The sequence below is a fragment of the Dipteris shenzhenensis genome, chromosome 3, assembly GCF_047967505.1.
Source record: "Dipteris shenzhenensis isolate YYH24624 ecotype China chromosome 3, Dip_SZ_1.0, whole genome shotgun sequence".
Classification (NCBI taxonomy): domain Eukaryota; kingdom Viridiplantae; phylum Streptophyta; class Polypodiopsida; order Gleicheniales; family Dipteridaceae; genus Dipteris; species Dipteris shenzhenensis.
The window spans coordinates 17893833-17920558 of record NC_141598.1 but is presented as its reverse complement, the minus strand read 5'-3'; positions in this window follow the sequence as shown (position 1 = coordinate 17920558).

Here is a 26726-nt window from a genome sequence, read left to right as displayed (position 1 = left end):
AAACATTCAATGCTGCTCATGTGGCAGCCATTGACATTAAGGATGGCATAACCGACTCAGACACTAGCAGTGATGACGGCAGATCTAGTACATGAGATAAGTGCTCAAAAAAGGGCAAATCAAAGGCCACTGCTGAAACATCAAATGAAGATCGCCTAGAGGCCATGACCCTGAAATTGAAAGAAGACATGATGTAGGCCATGGAACAAAAACTTCACTTGTCTCAGCTGCCAACTCAGACATGTCCACGATGAGAAAATGTCTGGTGTCCACATTGCATGGCTAATAATATAGCAAATGAGTGCCCGGTCCTAAGAGCCAGGATCACTGCACAAGCAAATCCACCACCAAGGTTATGGTGCCATATCTGCGTTGTCGATGGCCATGATGAGAACACTTGCATCTTCAACATGCGCAACAATCTGCCTTGCCCTCAACAATACCAAGCGGCACCCATGCCAGTATAGAGGCTACTGGCACTTGCATGCCCCCAGCTCTGAGGCTAAATCCCGTTCTCGTTTGGACACAAGTCCCACAACTACTCAGGAATCCGAATCCACAACCATATCCAAGAGCACCAAATCCAACTCCTCAGGCAGTTCCAATACATCAATTACAAGCCGAGGAAGTAGACTCGCCATTTGAGTATGAAGCAAAGTATCCAGTGTATTATGTAGAAGATTATGTAGAAGGTGTAGAGGGTCTAATACCAGTTCATGCAAATCAAGTACATCCCAACACATATCGTGCACCAATCAAGTGCTACAGTTGTGGAGAAAGTCACTGGATCACAGAGTGCCCTCATCATGGTAGCCCAGCTACTTTCCAACCACTCTGCAGAGATTGTGGCATAGGACATGCTTGTATGGATTGTCCCATGAAAAATAAGGTCCCAGAACAAACATAGGTTAAGCCTAACATCCCCATCGACATCATTGGGGTGGACCATCAAAGTCTGGGTTCAGAAAGTGCAAAATCACAACCTCTCAATGTAATTACATGCCAATAGAAAGAGGCCACCAAGGACCCTAACATTCCCATCCAACCAAAGCGACTTCTGAAAAAGAAAGCACAAGTGCCTCCACCTCTGCCAAGTAATGAGCAGCTGAGCTCATCCACGTTAACTCCCGAGTCTCAAATAAAAGAGACTCCATACCCAAATGCAGAGGTGGAGAAGGCTCATTTTCAGGTACTTCAACAATGGGTACAAAACAAACAAGCTCAATTTGAGGCTGAGAAACAAGCTCAAGACCCAAGCCATGACATAGCCCTACAAAGTATTGATACTGTACTTGAGCCTCTATTCCAACAACAGACTCCACAACATAATGTACTGCCATGTCAACTTGAAGGAGCCACACTCTCTAGCATCCTGAGTTGCCCTGTGTCAATTCCCATTGGAAGCCTCCTACGAAATTGTCCCAATCTCTGGGAGAGTTTCAAAGGATGGATTGAACTCACAAATCCCCCTCCACCTATGCACGACATTGAAGATATCCCTGTGCGATTGGGTAAGAGAGATGACATACGCAACATTACTGTGCCTTTGATCCACAAGGCATATAATGAAGTCCAAGCCATAGTGGATGGTGGAGCAGGTTTAAATGTCCTATCAAAGGAGCTCTATGAAGAATGGGGTCTCCCAACAATGCAAAAGGCTAATTTCAACATACACCTTGTCGATGATTCACGGCTAAACCCTTGGGAGTAGTGAATGGCATGTCCACAAAGATCGCAAGAGTCTGCTTTTCCCTTCAATCCACAATCTTGGATCTTCCCAAAAAATCCTATCAAATCTTACTGGGATGTCCTTGGTTACGAGAAGCATCAGTCCTCCATGACTGGGGAACTGATAGAGTGACAATCTAGAATCGTGATGGCAGGGTGAATGTGGGAATAGGAGCTATAAAACCAATTGTGCCTAGAGCATTGGATGACACATCTTCCACGACAATCTCAAGCAAATTAGCTCCCCTACAATAGCATGCCATCGCGGGTGACTCACAAACATTGGCAACCATCGACAACTACCATTCATTAGACCCCATCTTCTCATAGATAGATGCTAAGGCGCTACAGGTAGATCCTCCACTCCCACATGCAAAACCAATCGATCTAGAGATGCCATTTTTTATGGCTGACCTCGAGTGGGATAATGAACCTGAAGAAGATACCCATACCAATGATGACTCAGATTTTCCTTGGGACCTTGAAACAGAGGTTGAGAATGCTGAAATTGAAGATCAAATCTTTGATAATGACTTAGCCATTCCGCATGCCCTAATGGCAGTTGAGATCCCAAAAGTTGAACCTCCAAAGTTGAATAACGATAGAAGATCCTGTACGAAAGTTGGAGGAAATCGCAGAAAAGCCAAGGCTGAGCACTTCAATGAATTCAAAAGAGTCCAATCAAGGATCGTCAAATTGTACCTTGCAATGTCAGCTCCCTCAAAATTAGAACCACTGCCTCTTGAATGGTCCCCTGAGGGCCTAGAAGGAGTATGCATAGCAAATGAACCCTTACTTGGAAACACCTTACCAGTGAAAGAGTTACCCCATAGTTCCCAACGTAAGAAGTCTTGGAAATATAAGCCACATGTGCAGATGAAGCTCGATCAAGAGACTTCAGAAAAAGAAAGTCAAAAAGAGCCTAACAAATTGGTAAATGAAATGATGCGACCCAATATACATGGCACATGTCAGGCTAGTTCAACACCATCAGAGGCTGATCTTCGAGAAGTGCCGGAGTACTTCACAAGAATTACACAAGTGGTAGTGCGCCAATAGCAATGCCAAGACCACTAAGAGAATCTTAAGTTCAAGAAACCGATAGCATTGGAGAAACTCCAATCTATGAGGGATCGGTAAAAACACACACAATAAACCTCACCCTTGAAGGAGAGGAAGAAAACTAGAGGAGCAACTCCAATCTATGAGGGATCGGTAAAAACACGCACAATAAACCTCGCCCTTGAAGGGGAGGAAGAAAAACTGGTTTTTATTGGGAAACGGCTTCAACAAGAAGATGAAACCAAACTCAAAGCACTCCTAATCGAATACCGTGACTGCCTTGCATGGTCATACAAAGAGATGAAAGGAATTTCACCAGAAGTGGGAGTACACACAATACCTATAAGGGAAGGTGCTCACCCTAAGGTATGTGGAACTTATTGCACAAATCCTAAATATGGCACCATGGTTTATGACGAGCTAGAAAAAGTCCTAGATGCTAGATTCATCTACAAGATAAAGCACACTGATTGAGTTTCACCCATTGTCATTGTGCCTAAATGCAACAAGAAGCTCAGAATATGCGTAAACTTAAAAAATGTGAATGCCGCCACAATTAGGGATCATTATCCCCTACCCTTAACAGAAATAGTGTTGGAAAAGGTGGCAGGCTCCGAAATATATAGCTTCTTGGATGGCTTCAGTGGCTATAACCAAGTGCAAATTGCTCCTAAAGACCAATCAAAAACAACATTTGCTACAAAATGGGGTATTTTTGCATATAGAGTCATGCCATTCGGCCTTTGTAATGCCCCAGCAAGTCATGTTCATAGCTTTCAAGTCATTTTTGAATAAGTTTTTACAGGTGTTTTTGGATGATTTGTGCATCCATTCAAACAAACAAGACCACTTCAAATGTCTTGAAGCAGTACTAATCAAATGCAAGGAGTATGGCATCTCTCTAAATCCAACAAAATGCCAGTTCATGGTCACCCACGGAGTTGTTTTAGGACACATCGTCTCTCAACATGGGATTGCAACTGACATGGATAAAATCAAAATCATCATGGAATTGCCACCTCCTACAAATTCCAAAGGTGTACAGGTCTTTATGGGACATGCCGGCTATTATAGAAGATTTATATTGCAGTATGCCATGATAGCTAGACCACTTTACAAATTATTAGTGGAATTCTTATGGACCAAAGAGTGCGACCAAGCCTTTGAGCTTTTAAAGTGGTGCCTAATCACAGCACCCATCCTTATATCTCCCAATTGGGATATTGATTTTCATGTTCATACTGATGGATCCAAGTATGCAATTGGAGTGTGCTTTGTCAACCTGGTGAACATAAGAAAGACTACCCATTCTACTTCACCAATCGACAACTCAATGATGCAAAGATCAACTATACCACCACAAAAAGAGAAGCCCTATCAATGGTGTATAGTGTCAAGAAATTTTGGCACTATCTACTAGCAAATGATTTTGTCTTCTACACCAAACATCAAGCATTGCTTTATCTTGTGAACCGTCTGTGTACAATAGGAAGAATAACTAGATGGCTCCTCTTGCTTCAAGAATTCAACTTCAAAATAGTGCTCCGCAAAGGTGCCCAACACTACATTGCCGATCACATGTCTCGAGTCAAGTCGGGAGAAGAAGCCACTGGAGTAGAAGAGGACTTACCACATGCCACACTATTTTTTAAATAAATGCTGTTCCAGAGTGGTGCGGAGATATCATTGGGTACTTGATGGCAGGAAGACCACCCCATGAAATGAAAGAAGTAGATGCCAAAAAATTGATTCTAAAGGCTTCCCCCTATCAACTCATTGCAAGACAACTGTACAAGATGGACAAGGACCAGATATTAAGAAGATGTGTAATGCCTCATGAGATCATGCCAATCTTGAGTGAATTCCATGAAGGCATTGCAGGAGGACACTTCCAAGGGGAAGCCACAGCTAGAAAAGTTCTCCTCGTAGACTAGTGGTGGCCAACACTGTGGGCAAATTCCTATGAATATGTAAAAGGTTGTGATGAATGCCAAAGGACTACTAAACCAGAACACAAAGACTTAAATTCCCTAACAACAATTGTTGCACAAAAGCCATTCGAAAAATGGGGGATTGACTATGTGGGTCCCATACATCCAGCAGCAAAAGGAACACAGGCATGCCACATCATTGTGGCCACTGATTACTTTATAAAATGGGCTAAAGCTAAAGCAGTCAGAAAGGTAGATACCAAAAGCATAGCAAGATTCTTATACGAAAATGTGATCACCTGATTCGGATGCCCATTGAAATTGTGTCAGATAGAGGCACACATTTTGTCAATAAGGTAATCCAATAACTTTTGTATGGCTTCATGGTAATCCATAGAAAAAGCACACCCTACCACCCCCAAGGGAATGGATAGGCTGAATTCACCAACAACACTTATTTCATTAATTTTGGACTTGTCAATGTACAAATTCATTTTTACATATACTTTTGGACTAGTTTTCAGATAAAATTTAAGAAAAACCCAATCTTCAAAGCACATATAAAAACATAAAAACAAGCAATTTTTTATATATTTTTTAAGGACATGAAACTAAAATTATAAAATTTAATGCAGCCTAGATAAGTTACATGAAAAAATAAGATTCGGTTGTTGTAAACTCTCTTAATATTTAATGGTGTTAATAAACACCTTCAAAAGTTAAGCCTAAGATTTTCAAGACTACAGCCATTCAATTTGATGAATTTTCTATTTTCAAGTCCTTAGCCTAAATTCAACCCATTCAAGAGCTGAGCTCATCTCATCCTCATTGATGTAGTTAAAATTATAGAAGAGAAGTAAGGATTGATGAATTTTCTCCTGCATAACACTTTGTTTATTCTGAATGGCTTGCGCTTCCTCGGGGGAAAATCTTCCATAACGAGCCACACGCGAAGATATCTCACTTTGAAAGTCTATCAACTCTCTCGTATATGACTGCAATTTATCTATTTCAGTAGTAGCCATACTTATTTTTCTTTCCTCTTCCTTCTCTAAGCCCTTCTGACAAGCAAAGTCATCCTTCTTGTACTGGGTTAATGGAGCTGGATTTTGCTTTCTCTCCTCTCTCTTTCCTTGGTTCTCGGCAATCCATTCTTTGAGGCTGCTAATGGCTTGCTCGACAGAATCGATTACCTTAAAAAGATCCATAATGGCTGCAAGATGGAAGGAGTATGCTTGAGAAGAGGAGGTAAGGCTGCGGGCAAGATGGAAGGAGCAAGCTTGAGGAGAGGAGTAAGGTAAGAAGAGTAAAGTGGAAGAAGTTTTTGCTGCGGGTGAGATATAGAAGACGAACGAGGAGCAAGCTTGAGGAGAGGAAGGAGCAAGCTTGAGGAGAGGAGTAAGGTAAGAAGAGCAAAGTGGAAGAAGTGTCTGCTGCGAGTGAGATATAGAAGATGAACAACTACTAGGGAATTTATAGAACTACAGATGCAAGACCGTAATGCGAGATGACTAGATGCAAGACCGTAATGCGAGACATTATAAAATAAAATGATGGGATGCAAGACCGTAATGGGAGACATTTGAGACATGTAAGATAGTGATAGTACATTGAAATCTATAAAATAAAATGATGGAACACAAGAATGATATAATTAATAGAATCTCATCATGAGATATTCTTTTAATATAATATAAGTTAGACTTGCTGTACATAATAAATGATAGATTTTGAGTACATTGAAATCTATAAAATAAAGTGATGGAACATAAGAATGATATAATTATTAGATTCTCATCATAAGATATTTATTGTACATAATAAATTAGACTTTCAAAAAAGTAAAACCTAATGTATTGTAATGAATAAATATCATAAAATATCCTAATGTATTGCAACATTTAACATAAGTTTTAAAAACACTATCATTAATCAATACAAACAAGATAAAAATCTTCAAGGACTCATGTTTCTTTCTACATGTTTTACAACTGAATAGAGTCTGATGAGTCCTCTTGAGGCTGTGATTCTCTAAGAGTACATTGAGTCTCTCCTTGTGTGGATGGTGTACATTGAGATTCTACTTCTGGTGCAATCGGGATAGACTTAATCTCTTCCTCCTTTAAAAGATGTGATGTTGTAGATGCACATTGAGTCTCCACTTCTTGTGTAGGAAGAATGCATTGAGTCTCTAATTCAAGTGTAGACTGTAATGCTTCTACTTGAGGCTATGATACACTCGGGGGGGTTACTCATCATATGTAACCCTATCATGTGAGTTCAACAGAAGGATATTTTCTATTTCTAAAATTTACAGAAATAAATATACATAAGGGACTATTTAAAATAGTTTTGGAAAATTTTTACAGATTTGTATAGAAAAGGGGTACATTTTATTAATGAAAAAATTTATAGATAAGGGATTTTAAATATAGGCCTTGCACGCACGTGATATAGAGAGTTTATACATAGTGACCCCCCCGAGGTGATACAGAAGGAGACTGAATTGTCTGTTCTTTTTCTTTGGCTCCCTCAGGTTCTTCATTGAGTCCATCATGTTGTTTCCCAATGATAGCAGTTAGATAGTGAACAGTCTTAGCCACAAAATCTTGTAGCTCGAGCTTGGTATATGCTTCTATTGAGACATGTTCAAAAATTTCATTGAGATACAACATGAAGTTGTAGGCAATTCTCCACCCACTACTAAACATGTCTTTCTGCTCCACTGCAAGGCATGTTTGGAAATTTGGTTGGTCTTGATGCTCCCTGATTTTCATAATCGCAGAAACTAACTTGTTTGCAGACCTGTCCATCATGAAATATGACAAAGTGAATTTGTGTAGTAAATAGTAAGATGCATGTTCATAATGATATGATAAAAGAACACTTACCTGAACACCCTGTGAAAGCTTGTAAATGAGTTGACAAACCAACAGTGGTTGTCATCAAGGTCCCATACTATCAGGCTCCAATGTGAACTACATCACCAATAAAGAGAGAGAAGATTTATCACAATATTAAGTATTAATTGACACAATATTATAAATAAGAGAGTAAAAGAAAGATTGAGACCATACTTACTTCTCATAGTATGGCATAAAGACAAGTAGTATGCCATCCAAGTCTAAAGGTTGTAGAATTGAACAAACATCATCTACTGTCTTCTTGGAATCACTAAGTACAGCTGAAAGAAGAGAATCGAGATATAACCGTACTGCAGCAATAAATAAACAAATGTTAGAAGCAGATTGAATCAAATGATTGAAGTATCAAGCCAAGAGATGTTCATATCAAACCTGAGGATGGCCATCATGACTTTGTCATTAGCATCTTTCAAAGGGTCAGAGAGGATTGTAACTTCCTCGCTACCAAAAGTCAAAACATGAGGTTGCTTGCTAATGATGACCCTAACCTCAGAAGAGCTCCCCATTTCGTCCAATACAGCGGTTACATTAGGACAACTTATGGGCGTAGCAACCAATGTTTCCTCTGGATGCTCCACCACGTTATCAATAAATGCCTTAATGATAGATGACATAAATGCATATAGATGCAAGTCTGTATATGTCGACAATGAGGTTTCACCGCCTCTCAAATTAAAAATTGAGCAAGGAGCAAAAAGCAGTTATATCTGACTCTCCACCCACAACTGTGGTCATCATTCTGCTTCGCTGCAGGGCATGTTACATACTCTATTTGATCTTCCAAGTCACCCTCCATTTGCATAAGTGCATCTATAGCACCTACCAACTTTCGAGCAGATCTACACATCAAAATAGAAAACATAAATGAATGTGCGCATTGCATAGGATGCATCTCATTGACATAATTATGACACAAGTAGGTTATACTTACTCTGACACACTGCCATGGATAGATGCTATTGAATTGACAAAGAAGCATTGCTTGGCTAAGATGTCCACAATTACCAAGCTCCAATGCAAGCTGCATTATCAATTAAGAATAATTATTATTTGATATAATCCTCCACAATGTAAGAGATAAGCTAGGTAGGGATTGATACTCACTCCTCGTGATATGCGGTAAAGATAACTCGCGCCGCAGTCAAATCAATAGGTTGCAACCACTTAAAAACATCATCTATGGTCTTTTGCTTATTGCTAAGTACACTAGAAACAAGAGGATCGACCATATATGCACATCTTTGTATATATAGGGGAGGCTGTTGTAAAACCATATTGCAATAAAAAGAAAAGAATATTAGTTCATTTGATCCAATGGAAATACAGAAGCATAAAGTCAGTAAAAAGTTTGTGTCAAACCTGAGGATGGCTATTATGACCTTGTCATTGACCTCTTTCTTGAAGTTTATGAGGATTAAAATGTCCTCTTCATCGAATATAAAAGTAAGAGGTTGTTCTCGAACTTGAAACCTAACTTGAAATGACTTCTCCATTTGCTGCAATGTATGATTATTTTCTAGAGTCATCCGACGGATAGCCAGAGCAGCTTTGCTTTCTTGAGATGAGCTTTCTATATTCTCTGCTCCAGCTATGTCCTCCTCATCCTCCTCCTCTCCCTTCTCCTATAAAAGGATAAAATAATTATGAGATTCAAAATTTTAAATTAATTATAAATTTAAAAACACCTTTAAATGAATAAAGAAAATTAAACATAAGTTTTCATACCTCTACATATCTTCGTGGTCTTTTTATGTAACCTTCAAAAGCAAGGTCAGTGTCATATCCATCTTCTTTTGCTTCCTTGCTATCGCTGGTGTCCTCACTATTATATCCAGAGCTTTGATCATTTTCATCATCTTTCTTGCTCTCATCATACATGATCATCTCTATGTCATCCTCTTCATGTGAGATCGGACCTTTCTTATCAAACTTTATTGTGAGAGAAGCCACGGTATCAAGGTATTCCAAGCAAGTAGGGCTCTCAATAATATTTACATTGTGTCCTTTTCTGATAAGAGCTTCAAACAGATGTCCCATTCGACACAATGTGACTTCCCATCCAGACGGTAGCAAAAATTCCATCATACTAATTAAAAGATCAGCACTTTTTGCTGGCCTTTCATAGTGATTTGCGTTGTGATGGAGGGGACTTGGAGCTTCATGCTCTTCCAACAGTAGTTGCAATCTCTTTGCATTCCCTCTTATATTGTTTTGTAAGGAGTGATCATTGTAAGGGCTCTTCATGCACAAGAAAAAGGTTTCTAGACTCTGTATCTTGAGACCGCATTCTCTCTTGTCCCTTTTTCTTGAGTATATCCCATTGTAAATCTTAAGCTCATTGCCATATTGTTTTTCTAGGGTAGCAGACATTTGTTCCCTGTCATCTTTATCAGTAAATATGACTATATTACATTGTCCCACTCTACCAATGGTGGTATGTAATATTATGTCAAGGAGTTGACGAATGTCATCTGGTGATATTTCATAGACAAAGAAAAGCTGAGGTCTCTCCCAAGCAGTGTCGTCGGACAAAAAATCATTCAATGAAACTCCCTTGCACTCAACACTCTTTCCAGACTCTAAAATGATTTCATGTATGAAATAAAAGCCCTTGTTCAAAGTTTTTTCTTTTCTGAGAGTGTGCTTATTGATGACTTTTTGTGCATATGCATACACATTTTCCGGAATGTCACTTCTCATAGAGGGAGTAATTTCAGATCCATCATCTTCTACCTTCACCCATTTATGCGCCCAAGCCTTCTGTTTAGCTGACGGTAAAGCTGATGCCATCTGCCTCACAATGTTATGATCAATTTTACATTGGCTAATTGGAATATTTTTTTCTCCCAATAAATATTCAATTGCACTCTTTACTGCATCACGCTTGACCTATTGGATGATGCAATCTTCCATGCAATGATCTTTATCCTTTTTGCCAAAAAACAATTCTTTGGACATTAATTTCTCTACAGCAAGACTTGCGTATTTGTCTGGTAGGTTTCTTAAAGGCCTCCACATCCGAGCTATCATCTCTTTTTCTCAATCTTCTTTGACTTCTCTTTAATCAATGATGGAGCCTCATATGTGACATCTCCTTTCTCACATGCAAGACACACATCTTTGATCTGATGAAAAACTTCATCACTACGGAAAAGTATGCTTGTGTAGTCTTGATACCTATCCCTTACTGTCTTAAAGCTTGTAATCACCTCTGCTCTTTCCTGCTTTCCCCTTGGTACAATGGCACTCAAGCATGTGTAGAAGTCAACAAGATTATCCGCTTCCACTTTAGTTGCAGTTCTTTTGAGAGTGGTCAAAGGAGAATTAAAAGTTTTCCATATGGTCCTAGCTTTGAGCAACATCTCTGAAGTGGAGGTGATTTTTCGTAGTGCATAAATGTCATGATTAAGTCTTTCCGACTCAATCAAATATTTTTTCTCGTTCTTGAAGATACAAATGCATGCAGAATAGTAGTGAAATTGAGGCACACTCGTGAAGGTTTGATAAGTAATTTCTCCTTTCTTGTATGCATCTCTAGAGCGCTCATTACAAGCATAGGCATAGTGCTGACCATCTATTGCCTCAAATGTACAATGAGCTAAGAAATTTCTCTTGGCATCCCTTATATGTCGTTCTGGATCATTCACTGAACTCTGTCCTTCTTGAAGTGAGGGAACTTGTTTTCCGAGGAACTTAGTGAATTGCATCTCAAAATCTATAGGCTGAGAGAAATTGATGGATTGACTATAATCTCCCATGACTGGCCAAAATGTTCTTGGACGGAGTACCAAATTAGAAACAACTGGTTTTTTTCCATCAATCAAAGCCTGAAAAATCTTTTTAGCATAGGCTGTATCTAAGGTCCTGCTGTTGGTGAAGACACTTGCTTTGACCACTGTTGAAGCATGTATAACTTGAGTCTTCTGGCCCCATATATATCCTAGATCCTCATCTGTCACAGCCTCATTCAAGCGAAGATTTAGGTTCTTCATTGATAACATTTCTGCTTCTAGATCTGACTCCACTTCAAGACCCTCCGCATCCTCTTCATGTTCTTCCTCTTCTCTTCTTTGCCCTTTCTTTGTATATGAACGACCTCTTTTTCCAGTTATAGGACTTGGAATTGTAGCTCGTGAAGTACTTGCCTTTTGCATTTGACGTCGAGGTTTATTTTTTAGGGGCTCAATGTGAACTACTTTAGATCGCCCTACTTCTTCTTCTATTGCCTCAACTTCAGGTATACTTAAGGGCTTTACTTGTTCTGTTATTCCATCAACTTCATGAGTTACACCATCTGAGTGAGTAATACCATGAACAAGAGATGTGTGTGCATGTCCTGTCTTATCTGATGCATGTCGTGTCTCACTCAATTCAATTTCTGTCTGAGATGCATGTGCATGTCTGGTCTCCACCAATTCAATTCCTGTACTTCCTTTCTCATGTGTGGATTCTTGCACCTTAGGTCCCTCCAATGAAGTTGAACCTTGTTGGATGACACCCCGAAAGTATTCAAGGATAATCTTTGACTGCATTTTTCTTGCTTCCTCAATGGGAAATTCCTCCCACACATGTTGAAGGATCTCCAATGCAGGAACCAATTTAGGAAATCTAGGTGCTTTTGGCGGCGGCATCACAAAGTGCATTGCTCTTTGAGAAAGATACATTTGATGCCCACTCATCTTTCTCCAACTCTCTCTTTGTCATCACTAGAATGAGATTTCCTTTACTTAAGACCAAGAACCATGCTTTCTTTGTTGTCTCAACAGCTGTCCAGTTTGTGAAGTCCTTTGGGGCATAAATTCTTCCATTGTATTTCAGTGTCATACCATTGACAAATGCTGTAGCCTCAAGATCCATCCTGTATTCAAGCACAACACAAAATTTAAGTACTTTGACAAACTACAATTACTTTGAAAAATCAAAAGTACAATGAGTTCCATTAATACACCTCAACTTTTTATTCTTCCCAATCATATAAGTATCAATTTCATGCTTTGGGAATAGCCTAAAAGGCTTTACAAGGCTTAGAGCATAAATGCTTTGGGAATAGCCTAAAAGGCTTTACAAGGCTTAGAGCATAAATGTGAAAAAAAATAAGGATTTACAATGATCTCTGAATACAAATTTGAAGTCTATCATATATAAGTGCAAAATGCTCTGTCAACTCCCGCAACTGATATAAGTGTAAAATGCTCTGTCAACTTCCACAACTGTAATCTGTCAGGTCCACTGATACAACTTTCAATCATCTTGAAAGTTTAAAAACCTTAATCGTTGCTTAAATGGTAGGGTTGTTGTGACTGTGAAACCGAATGTGAACGAATGGACTGACTCCGATTAGGAACTAGTCGGGAAATTTTGAGCATGGCTTTGATTGGTTTTTTTGGAGTTCTCTCCTCTAAGGACAAACTAATCTATGCTAATCTAGACTACACCAACCGTCGAAGCGAAGAAAAGCAAGAAATAATTTCTTTTCCATTGTTCTTTTTAATATCCTTAGGTTGCGAATTAAAAACAAAAAATAATCTATTTTCCATTATTCTTTTTAATACACTAAGGTTGTGAGTTTAAAAAAGATAAAATTTATATTTTATCTTTTTTAAACTCACACCACTTTCTCTCTCTCTCCCCCCCTTCTCTCCCCCCCCCTTCTCTCTCTCTCTCCCCCCTTCTCTCTCGCTGCCGCCCCCATCCTCCCACCCCACCTCCCCCATTCTCACTCCCACGCCCACGCCCATTCTTTCACCTTCCCCATTCCCACTCCCTCTCCCACTCCCATCCTCCCACCCCTTTCTCTCTCTCTCCCCCCTCTTCTCTCCCCCCCCCTTCTCTCTCGCTGCCGCGGCAGCGGCCCCCCCCTTCTCTCTCTCTCCCTCCCCCTTCTCATTTTAAAAAAGATAAAATTTATATTTTCAAAAACTAATTTACTTACAACTCATAAGAATTGAACATTCACATTAATAAGAAGTTAAAATCTTAATAAATTTGAATTTAAATAATAAAAACTATAAAGTGGTTTAACTTAAAGTTTATGAAAAAATAACGTAAAATAAAGAAAACAAGACTTAAAATTAAAAATTTAATATTTACCTAGAAGAATATATTAATTCTCCCTAAAAAGAAATAAATTAAAGTAATAATAATGAATGTAAGTTAAACTACTTTTAAAATTTTAATTTAAAATGTAATAAAATTAAAATTATACTTTTTATATTCCAAAACAAAATGCATTATAGTCTAAATTAAACTAGTAAATTGAAAATGAAAGTGAAACTCATTAAATTCAAAAACAAAAGAAAAATTTAAAATTCAAGTTTCTACAAGTTTTGCTTTTAGCATGCATTTGTCTTTTCACATCCACGCGTTTGTCTTTTGAAACACAAGGTTGTCTTTTATCACAATTTTTCAAGTTTTCACACGTTTATCTTTTCAAACACAAGGATTCATAGTTTAAAAAAAGGTGGGAAATTTGAAATTCTAGTTTCCCACACGTTTCTCTTTTCAAACACCAAGGTTTATAGTTTTGTTTGTTTAAGTTTCGACTAAATCACACCAATCTCCTCTAATATGCCTCATTGATCATAGCTCCCAAATTCTTCCATCAAAACATCTCCTCTTTATCTCTTCTTAATCGTCGCCCACTCATTTTTTCTCCTCATTGGTAAGATTTTCTATCTCGATCGTACTTTCTCTTGTGCCCTTCCTCTCTAAATTTTCATCAAACACAAGGTTTATAGTTTTGTTTGTTTAAGTTTCGACTAAATCACACACCAATCTCCTCTCATATGCCTCATTGATAGTAGCTCCCAAATTCTTCCATCAAAACATCTCTCCTTTATCTTTTCTCGATCGTCGCCCACTCATTTTCTCCTCTTCATTGGTAAGATTTTCTATCTTGATCGTACTTTCTCTTGTGTCCTCCCTCTCTAAATTTTCATCTCTCGTCCATCTCTCTCACTCTTCTCTCTCTCTCTTTCCTCTCCGCTCTAGTCTACGTTTCCTCTCATCTTAGTCTACTCTCTCCCTCCTCTTCATTTCCCCTCTCTCTCTCTCTCCCACTCTCTCCTCACCTTTTCCCTCTCTCTCACTTGCGCTCCCCACTCTCTCTCTCACTTGCCGTGGCCTCCCCCCCCTCTCTCTCTCTCTCCCCTCCCCTCTCTCTCTCTCCCCCCCTCTCTCCCTCTCGCTGCCGCGGCAGCGGCCTCCCCCCTCTCTCCTCTCTCTCTCCCTCTCTCCCTCTCTCCCCCCCTCCCTCTCTTTCGCTACCGCGGCAATGGCCCCCCTCTCTCTCTCTCTCTCCCCCTCTCTCTCGCTGCCCCTCCCCCCTTCTCTCTCTCTCCCCCCCCTTCTCTCTCGCTGCCGGCGCAGTGGCCCCCCCCTCTCTCTCTCCCTCCCCCTCTCTCTTGCTGTCGCGGCAGTGGCCCCCCCCTCCCCTTCTCTATCTGCCGCCCCCTCCTCTCCCACCCCCTTCTCTCTCTCTCCCCCCTTCTCTCTTGTTGCCGCGACAGCGGCCCCCCCTCTCTCTCTCTCTCGCTCCCCCTCTCTCGTGCTGCCACGCCCCCCTCCTCTCTCTCTCCCCCCCCCCTTCTCTCTCTCTCCCCCCCTTCTCTCTTGCTGCTGTGGCAGCGGCCCCCCTTCTCTCTCTCTCCCTCCCCCTCTCTCTCGCTGCTGCGCCCCCCCTCTCTCTCTCTCCCCCCCTCCTCTCTCGCTATCGTGGTAGCGGCCCCCCCTCTCTCTCTCCTCTCCCCTCCCCTCCCTCCCTCTCCCCCCCTCCCTCTCCCCCCCTCTCTCCGCTGCCGCGGCAGCGGCCTCCCCCCTATCTCTCTCTCCTCCCCCCCTTTCTCTCCCCCCTCCTCTCTCGCTGCCACAGCAGCGGCCCCCCCCTCCTCTCTCTCTGTCCCTCCCCCTCTCTCTCGCTGCCGCACCCCCCCTTCTCTCTCTCCCCCCCGCTCCTCTCTCGCTGCCGCGGCAGCGGCCCCCCCTCTCTCTCTCTCCCCTCCCCTCCCCTCCCTCTCCCCCCTCTCTCTCTCTCTCCCCCCTCTCTCTCGCTGCCCCCCCTTATCTCTCTCCCCCCCTCCTCTCTTGCTACCGCGACAGCGGCCCCCCCTCTCTCTCTCCCCCCTCTCTCTCGCTGCCGCGCCCCCCCTTCTCTCTCTTCCCCCCTCCTCTCTCGCTGCCACGGCAGTGGCCCCCCCCTCTCTCTTCCCTCTCCCCCCCCTTTCCTCTCCCCCCCCCTCCTCTCTCGCTGCTGCGGCAGCGGCCCCCCTCTCTCTCTCCCCTCCCTTCCCCTCCCCTCCCTCTCCCCCATCTCTCTCTCTCCCCCCCCCTCTCTCGCTGCCCCCCCTTCTCTCTCTCCCCCCCTCTCTCGCTGCCGCGGCAGCGGCCCCCCCTCTCTCTCTCTCCCTCCCCTCTCTCTCGCTGCCCCCCCTTCTCTCTCTCCCCCCCCTCCTCTCTCGCTGCAGTGGCAGTGGCCCCCCCTCTCTCTCTCTCCCTCCCCTCTCTCTCGCGCCCCCCCCTCCTCTCTCTCCCCCCCGTTCCTCTCTCGCTGCCGCGGCAGCCCCCCCTCCTCTCTCTCCCCCCTCCCCCCCCTCTCCCCCCTCTCTCCGCTGCCGTGGCAGTGGCCTCCCCCCCTCTCTCTCTCTCCCCCCCTCTCTCGCGCTGCTGCGCCTCCCCCTTCTCTCTCTCCCCCCTCTCCTCTCTCGCTGTCGCGACAGCGGGCCCCCCTTTCTCTCTCTCCCCCCCTCCTCTCTCGCTGCCGCCGTAGCTGCCCCCCTCTCTCTCTCTCTCTCCCTCCCCCTCTCTCTCGCTGCTGCGGCCCCTCCCCTTCTCTCTCCCCCCCTCCTCTCTCGCTGCCGTGGCAGCGGCCCCCCTCTCTCTCTCCCCTCCCCTCCCCTCCCTCTCCCCTCCCCTCTCTCCGCTGCCGTGGCAGCGGCCTCCCTCCCCTTTCTCTCGCTGCCCTCCCTTCTCTCTCTCCCCCCCTCCTCCTCTCTCTCTCCCTCCCCCTCTCTCTCGTTGCCGCGCCCCCCCTTCTCTCTCTCCCCCTCCCTCCTCTCTTGCTGCCGCCTCTCTCTCTCCCCTCCCCTCCCCTCCCTCCCCCCCTCTCTCCACTGCTGCGGCAGTGGCCTCCCCCCCCTCTCTCTCTCCCCCCCTCACGGCTTCCCCCCTCTCTCCCCTCTCTTTCCCCCCTCCCCCTTCTCTCCCCCCTCCCTTTCTCTCCCCTCTCTTTCCCCCCCTTCTCTCCTCTCTCTCCCTCTCTCTTTCTCTCTCTCTCTTTTGCTGCCGAGGCAGTAAGACTCTCTCTCTTATATTCTCTCTCTAAAAATCTTTCCTTCACTTTTCTCTCTCTAAGTTCTCTCTTTATAATAAAATTTCAAAGAATACAAATTTTAAAAAAAGTACCTGGAAAAAAGTTGAAATCTATGCTTGTGCTTGCTTGTGCTTGCTTTTGCTCTTCCTCCTCTTTTTGCTTCTCCTCTTGCTCTTCCTTGTTGAAATGAGAGAAACAATGAGAGAAGGAGAGTATATATAAGAAAAACTAGGGTTTTAAGTGCTTCTCTCTCATTGGTCCTTCTATAACATTATCTCCTCTCCCATTGGCCTCTCTATTAGATTATCTTCTCTCTCTCTCCCACCCACTCCCATCCTCCCACCCCATTCCCACTCCCACTCCCACCCCCATCCTCCCACCCCACCTCCCCCATTCTCACTCCCACGCCCACGCCCATTCTTTCACCTTCCCCATTCCCACTCCCCTCTCCCACTCCCATCCTCCCACCCCACCCCTCCCACTCCTACCCTCACCCCACCCCCACCTCCCCCATTCCCACTCCCACTCCCACTCCCATTCTCCCACCCACTCCCATCCTCCCACCTCCACCTCTCACTCCCACTCCCATCCTCCGACCCCCACCCCTCCCCCCCCATTCCCACTCCCACTCCCATTCTCCCACCCTTATCCTCCCACCTCACCCCTCCCACTCCCATCCTCCCACTCCCTCTCCCACTCCCACTCCCACTCCCATTTTCCCACCCCCCCACCTCCCCCATTCCCACTCCCACTCCCATTTTCCCACCCCCCCCACCTCCCCCATTCCCACTCCCTCCCCCATCCTCCTACCCCACCCCTCCCACTTCCACCCCCACCTCCCCCATTCCCACTGCCATCCTCCCACCTCACCCCTCCCACTTCCACCCCCACCTCCCCCATTCCCACTCCCTCTCCCACTCCCATCCTCCCACTCCCACTCCCCACCCCTCCCACGCCCACTCCCATCCTCCCACCCTCACCCCACCCCCACCTCCCCCATTCCCACTCCCTCTCCCACTCCCACTCCCATTCTCCCACCCCCACCCCCACCCCCACCCCCACCTCCCCCATTCCCACTCCCTCCCCCACTCCCACTCCCATTCTCCCACCCCCACCCCCACCCCCACCCCCACCTCCCCCATTCCCACTCCCTCTCCCACTTCCACCCCCATCCTCCCACCCCCACCCCCACCCCCACCGCCCCCATTCCCACTCCCTCTCCCACTCTCCCTTTCTCCCACTACCACCCTCCCACACTCCCTTTCTCCACTTTCCCACTCTCCCTTTCTCCCACTACCAACCTCCCAACTATCAATTCCACTATTACTTATGAATTCTAATTAAAACTATTACTTAAATAAATGATATTACTTGAAAACACTCATAGGATTTAAGGTTTAGGATTTCGTGGTTTGGGTTTAGGATTTGGGGTTTGGTGAGTTAGGGTTTAGGGTTTAGGGTTTGTGAGTTAGGAATTAGGGTTTGTGAGTTAGGGTTAGGGTTTAGGGTTTGTGAGTTAGGGTCTAGGGTTTGGTGGTTTGGATTTAGGGTTTGGGGGTAGGGTTTAGGGTTTAGGGTTTAGGATTTGGGAGTTAGGGTTTAGGGTTCAAGGTTTAAGGGTTAGGGTTTGGGGGTTAGGGTTTAGAGTTTGGTGGTTTAGGGTTTAGGGTTTGGGGGTTAGGGTTTAGGATTTAGGGTTTAGGGTTTAGGGTTTAGGGGTTAGGGTTTAGGGTTTAGGGTTTGGGGGTTAGGGTTTAGGGTTTGGGAGTTAGAGTTAGGGTTTAGGGTTTAGGGTTTAGGGTTTGGGAGTTAGGGTTTAGGGTTTAGGGTTTGGGAGTTAGGGTTTAAGGTTTGGGGGTTAGGGTTAAGGGTTTAGGGTTTAGGGTTTAGGATTTAGGAGTTAGGGTTTAGAGTTTAGGGTTTGGGGGTTAGAATTAAGGGTTTAGGGTTTAGGGTTTAAGAGTTAGGATTTAGGGTTTGGGAGTTAGGGTTTAGGGGTTAGGGTTTAGGATTTAGGGTTTTAGGGGTTAGGGTTTAGGGTTTAGGGCTTAGGGTTTAGGGTTTAGGGTTTGGGAGTTAGGGTTTAGGGTTTGGGAGTTAGGGTTTAGGGTTTGGGGTTTAGGGTTTAGGGTTTGGGGTTCAGGGTTTGGGAGTTAGGGTTTGGGGTTTGGGGGTTAGGGTTTATGGTTTAGGGTTTGGGGGTTAGGGATTAGGGTTTAGGGTTTAGGGTTTAGGAGTTAGGGTTTAGGGTTGTTATTGGTCAGGGTTGAGGGTTGAGGGTTTAGGGTTTAGGGTTGTTTTGGTTTACGGTTTAGGGTTTAGGGTTTAGGGTTGTTATTGGTTTACGGTTGTTATTGCTTAGTGTCTAATTAAATTTTCAAACGAGTTTTGGATTTTTAAATCATTAATAAAGTAGATTATTGAGAAGAGACTAATGTTCTTTCTAATGGTTGTTACAGCTTGTTTGCAAAGGAAACTCACAAAGGAGATGGCTACAAAATTTATTCCGGGGATGGAGGTGATTTTATGTTGCAAAAGAGAAGTAGTTGCATTTGCTACAATCCATGAAAGTGATCCAAATTCTATTTGTCACTTTAGAAGACTTGGTGAAGATAAGGTGGCGGTTATCGTATGAAGGATTCTTAGTGCACATGTTGAGCTAAAGCATAAGTGTGGGGATATGGAAATCCTTGGAGATGTTATGCCCTATAATACTTCCAACAAAGCATTTATTGCATGGGACAGAGATGAGACTTATCCAACACATGTCATCAGGAATACAAAGTGCATATCTTTGGATTTTAGAGTGGGAGATATTTTACAAATGTTATCATTTACAAATAAGTATGTAGCAGAAGGTCAAGTCTTGGGATTTGAACAAGTTGAACACTGGACATTTGCGCAGATGAGAATTCAAAAAGTTACTGATGATGGTATGGATGATAACTCAATGTCATTGGATGGTCCCTACTATGAGGTAGGTAAGGATTTGAGATAGAGCATGCCATTTTTAAAGATTGGAAAGACTCGGCATGTGGTTTTTAATGATAAACATAATGTATACTACAACATCAAAGAATTGAAAGAATATGCCAATGTACCAAGCTCTATTCCTTCAGAGATGGATGATTCCAATGCACTCAACTATAGCACTGACGTCTTATCAGAAGTCAATGAGCTCATTGGTACCGAGAAAGAAAAATATTTCACAAGTGATGCCTTATCCGGGGTGGATGAGTTCATGCACATTGAGAACTTGGGCAAAGATGTCAAAAGTGTTATATTTTCAAGCATGGATGGCTTCATGGATACTGATAAAGTTCTTGGAGTCAAAGCAGGTAACTATGGAATTATGGAAATCATGCACGATAGTATAATGAGTGATGTTCTCTCTAGAGTAGAGGAGTTTCAAGACTATGGAGTTATGAAATCCATAGAAAGGGCATCAATGAGCGATGTTCTCTCAGGAATAGATGAGTTTGAAGATCCTTCTGGACACTCTATCACCACTGACTATGGAGTTATGAAATCCATAGAAAGTGCATCAATGAGTGATGTTCTCTCAGGAATAGATGAGTTTGAAGATCATTCGGGACACTCTAATACCATTGTGACAAGTGGTTCTACGATTGTATCAAAAGTAGGGATGAGATCAACAAAGGACTATTCGGTGTTTGACTTTGATTGTGAACTTGTAAATGTTACAAATGGTTTGACGAATGTATCAAAAGCAAGGATGACATCAACAAAGGAATATTCAGTATTTGACTATCAGAGTGATAAGATCAAGGATGCAACATCTCATGAAAACAACATGACAAATAAATCTTACAAGGAGAACTACACAAATCCAAATAAGAATGTACAGAAGGTCCCAAAACGGACATACAGATGCATGAAAAGACAACGAGTGCAGGCAGATCCAGAAAAGCAACCAAAGAGAATAAGAGTAATGAATGAAGATGTTATGCTAAAAGCAATGCGATCTACGTGCTGTAAGCATACATGTATGCGATCCATTAACTTACATGACATCAAGGGTTGTAGAGAACATGTCTAGCAAAGGAAAGGAAGCAGAAGAAATGAATACCTACTCACGAGATTGTCTTGCTTTCTTGTAAATGATAAGAGAAGGCAAAGTTCAGGACATCAAATAAGGCCTCTTATAAATGGAAAAAGTATATGCAATAATGCATATCGCATTATTACAGGATTATCACATGGCACATATTGGAATTTGGCTAATAAAGCAAAGTATGGAGTTAAATTTAACATTCATGGAAACATAGGAAGGCCCAAAACAAGAGCCTCAACGGTTCCAGCAACAGCAATTTTGAAAGAGTACATTTATGAAAATGCTTTACCGCAACCCCACTATCAGAAATGCATCTTCCGATAGGTTTGACCAAAAAAGAAGTATTTAACTCTATTGGAGAAACACAGAGGCAAAGAGGGCATGCACCGGCATCTTTTCATACTTTGTATACTCTTTGGAAAAAAAGCTTTGGACATGTTAAAATCCCAAAGAGGCAAAAAATGTCAAAGTGCAACCACTGTGATGATCTAAAGCAAGCACTTGAGAGTGCAACATCTCCAGAATAAAAAGAAGCTTACAAAAGAAAGAGAGAATTTCATCATGGACTTGTTCGACATTCTAGAATAAAATATGCATTTTGGAAGGAGCAAGCTATTTCTCACCCAAATGAGTACATGTGCATTATTGTAGATGGTATGGATCAAAATACAACAACATTACCTCGATTCGTTAACACTCCACCTAAGCTACAAGGCAAATACTTTTTAAAGACACATCTATGTGGAGTGTTAGTGCACGGATTTAAGTTTTTTGTAGACATATCGATTGATTCCTTGCATCTACACGATAGCAATCAAGTTGTAACATCCGTTATGAAGGCAATTCACAATGTACATGCAGAAAAAAGTTGCCTACCAGCAACTTTGAGAATACAAGCAGACAATTGCGGACGAGAGAATAAGAATGTACTCTTCTTTGCATTTTGCTCAATGCTAATCGCTCATAGAATCTTCAATGAGATTGAAGTTGGGTTTTTGTTGGTTGGGCACACACATGAGGATATCGATCAGGTATTTAGCACAGTTTCAAGAGAACTAAAACACAAGGACATGGAGACAATGGATGACTTGATAAGAAAATGTGGGAGGCAAGTTGGTGGCCATAAGGAAGGAACAATATGCTCAATGGTTGAGAGGATGCATGATTGGAAGAGCTTTATTCTACCTTTTATACAAAAAGGTGGTGATGCCCTGATTGGTCATAGCGCTCCACACTATTTTCGATTTTTCTTAAAGGATGAAAAACCAGTGATGCAATGGCAACACTATTCTCTTGATACAAAATGGGAACCTGAAGAACCTTACTCTCTCTTAACTTCAATCCCGAGCAAAGAAATGCATCCAACATGGGCTCCTATAAAAGAATTCCGCGAGAAATCCAAAGGTGAAATAGAAGGCTTAAAAGCTTTTATTGCATACAAAGAGGAAATGCTCCGGAGATTTCCTGATTGGAAGCCCTCTTGGAAGGAACACACTACTGTTGTAATTAGCAAGACCTACCAATTGATAAAGGAGCTTGCAAAAATGCGAGAAGATGATATTAAGGCAGAACGGCCTTTATTTTGGCCAAATGTTGGTAATGACTTGCGTCCAGCATGTGGTCTCTTTGAAAATGAGTTTGAATCGTTGCTCCCACGTCCATATTGTGGACCCAAGAAGAGAGAGTTTATGCCACAAATAGACATAGATGTCCATTTTTTTGTTGCAGTTCGACCATCGGATGATGAACATGAGAACGTGAAGTTTTGGGTTGCGAAAGTAGTTGACGTGAGCATGGATGACTGGGGGAGAGCTACAACATTTACAGCGGTATGGTATGAGCCAAGGGGTAGGAAGGAGAACCAAGATAACAGTACATTGTATAGTAGTTGTTTGAAAAAGGAATGGGTCCCAAACCATGAAGCAATTTCAAGACTTTCCACAGAGACAGTCATAGTATCCCGGAAATCAAGGTAAAAGAAAACAAAGAAGCACATGGGGTATGATGTAGAAGACAAAATAAAAATACCGCAACCAATTATTACGCACATTACAGAGTTCACAAAGATGCTCGCCCGGGAGGAAGTAGAAGGAGATAACGCAAATGAAGAATGCCCATGATAACACCATTCAAATATCGAGAAAGAGTGAAGGTGGTGGTGGTTGTCAGATGAGAGTGAATGAAGATGGCACCCAAGCGACAAGTGACGGCAGAAAGGACATTCTGAACAAGCAAATGTTTGGATCGCTCATTTCTGTGATCATGATAGAAAAGGACATTCAAACAAGCAAATGTTTGGATCGCCCATTTGTACTAAACTCATTGTAAAGGAAAAATTAAATTATTGAAAAGGCCACAGGAGATCCTTTGTACAAAGACTCATCCAGAGCAATATTTGTTGTAAAACTTATGACATGATAATGTAAAATTGCAAGCATAGCTATTGCTATTTTTTGGAGTACAAAAGAGGCTTCCATCATGTCTCATGTGTATATAAACCTTTTAATTCTTGAATATTCAAGAGTGTTATAGTTTTCTGCATTGAAAGTAAAAAGAGTCTTACAGGTCTCTTATGTATACATTTTTAAATTGTTGTGAATCCTCAATAGCATGGCTTTTCATGAATTTAAACTAATAACTCGGATTTTTTATTTTAAGAATATGATTCTTATAAACAAGAAATACAAATTTAGGATTTAATAGTAGTTTTTGCATTATTTATACAACATTGTAGAGAGATATTTTGAAATGTCTTATGTGAAAATGATAGTGCCAGTTTAAGATGACAAAAATCAAATAAGAGCATTTACATCAACTGTTTCATCTTGAGCCAATTCTAAGGCACCAAACAAGTCTATATCCAACTCTATACCGATTTGATCTCCTATATCATCATCATACTATCATCATCATACTCTAGCATCGTACGTTCACCTAAAAGTATTTGATCATGTTCTTCAAATCATCCATGGCTCCATTGGCTCTCTCAAAGCTAGCAATGACGTTGCAATCTTGTGTGTTTCTCTTATCATCAATCTGTTGTGTTCAAAAATGCTGGCCCTCACACCATATAGCATTGAACATAGTGCACTACACCAAGAAAAGTTCAATTAAATAAGCAATCTAAATTATTGAAAGCTCCTAACTTATGCATAACATTCTATATACCGACCTTGCTCATGCATCCCCTAGCATACTCCCATTCTTCTATTGTGATATGCATCCCCTTGTCTTTCTCTGCTTTCTCCATTTCATCAAGTAGCCAATCCACATGAATATCCTTTAGAAGTGCTCTTAGATACTAAGGGTATGGCACACGAGATCCATGGTGTGTACGAAAGAGGGCCCTTTCTTCTTGTCTTCTTGCCTTTGCATCCTCGTATCTTGTCACCCATCTTTTCATCACGTCACTATTAAGCACGCAGAAGAGGTTGATACTATTATGCAACTCTATGTCTATTACTTTGTTGCGTCCTTTCCCTTGAGGCACAATAGAGGTCATCCTTAGGTCTTCATCATCTCTCCATAGTCATGGGAGAGAGCTATCCACATCAACAAGAAACTCAAAAATATATACAAGTGACTCTTGTACCAACCAACCCTCGGCCATGCTACCTTCGGGTCTTGCATTTTGTCTCACAAAGCCCTTCAAGGTCTTCATGAAGCACTCGAGGAAGAACAACCATCGTGCATGTATAGTACCACATATAGCAATCTCATCCACCAAATGCACTATAAGATGTAGTTGGCTTATGAGAATAGAACATGGAAATGTCTCCTCCATCAAACAAACCACCTCCACTGACATAACTCAAGCATTCTCAAGCGTGGTGGGATCTATTTCCTTTGAGCTCACATACCTAGAAATGAAAAAGTACAGCATATTAGCAATATACATTCAAACTTGCATGGAGCATTGATACACATCATATTTTGTATCATGTAAAGTACCTCACAAGCTCACCCATCTTGTAAATACAATCTTTCATGTCCTTCGATGCACTACGTGAAATGCTAGTAGGTAGTATGAACTAAACCCATGAGGAGGTAGTTGATTAGTTGCTTATAATTATTCACTCACAAATTCGAAAGGAAAAAGATATTATGCACATAAAATACTTACTTGGAGCATCTTGTGCCAATCATGAGATTTCAAACCCTATAATTGCTCTACACCTCTTTCCTTGCTCTTTGTAAAGGCTCCCTTCAAACACCTCATGCATCTAGTGGGAGTATGAATTGTAGTAATAGCATGCTTCACCGTCTCCATCTCTAGCTTTGATAACATCCACGGTGCACGAGGTAAAAAAACACACCCATTTGGTCTCTCTTGTGGCTAAGCTTCACGCATCCTCCCTATGGTACGTAGATCCTCCCTTATGGCTGCGGAATCTCATGTCCCATTCAAATGCTCCCAAATGGTAAATGCCACATTCTTGAAGATATGTATGGGATCAAGCAGGTGATTGATCTTGAGGTGGTACCAACATGGTAAACAATAAAAGATGGAGTATCTAAACAAAATTTGGTGTTAGCGGGCAATCTTTATTTCCAGTCAATATAGCACACAATAGTTATAAACCCTTACCGGCTCATGCCAAGTGGTGGAGGAGTCGTGGAACCATCCCAAATTCTCATCCAATCTCCGTGGTGAGTGATTGTGGGAGGACTTCATTCCAAGGGGCAACAGATCTAGGATGATCAGGTGGAAGAAATCGATGGTGATTCTCATAGATGACCTTATTCAATGCGTTTGCCTGTGAGGCAACTAGCGAAGGACCACAAACAGGACATGCATGGTAATCCGATGTAGTGAGACCTAAACAATAGATGCAATTAAGAGTTGAAGGTGGGATTAGGGTGCCACATAATTTGCCTATTCATAATTAGAAGTGCAATGCTTACTTGAACACTCACCATAGCCTGGGAAGTCATGCATCATCCACATCAAGACTGCTTTGCAGTTGAAGTCTTGTGACGAGGGAGGCCTGCTCACATCATGCACCTCGATACCTCTCCAAAGTATCTCTAGCTTGTCAATCAAAGGATCCAAATAAACATCAAGGTTTTTGAATTTATGTTTCCCTGGAATTAGAAGGGATAGCATAGCATGTTCTTTCTTAATAGCCATGGAGGGTGGAAGATTATAATTCACCAATATCACTGGCCATACACTGTAAGACATGCTTTTGAGACCAAATGGGTTAAACCGTCCATACCCAATACAAGTCTCAAGCTCCTAGGTTCTTCCTTGAAGCTTGGCCATGTATCTTCAATATGCTTCCACGCAAGAGAGTTTGCGGGAGTTCTCCACTTGCCATCAGTTGATCGATGGGAGGAATGCCATGACATGAGCTCTGCAATAGATTTGCACTTGAACATAGGTTGGATGCGAGGGATTATGGGAAAATGTCACAGAACCTTACGAGGCACATCCAAAGTTTTGAGATCTACTCTATATCTTGCCTCTCCACAAGTAGGACACTCTCTTGCATCCTTATGTAGTCCACGAAACAAAACACAATCATTGATACATGCATGGATGCGCTTGTAATCTAATCCTCCAAGAGATGTCACATGTTGCCTTGCCATATCTCTTGAGGTTGGTAATTTATTCTCCCTTGGAAGCATTTTACACAATAGCCTGCACGTGCTGCACGTGAAGACCATAAATGAGGAAAAGCATTTGAGTAATTGTC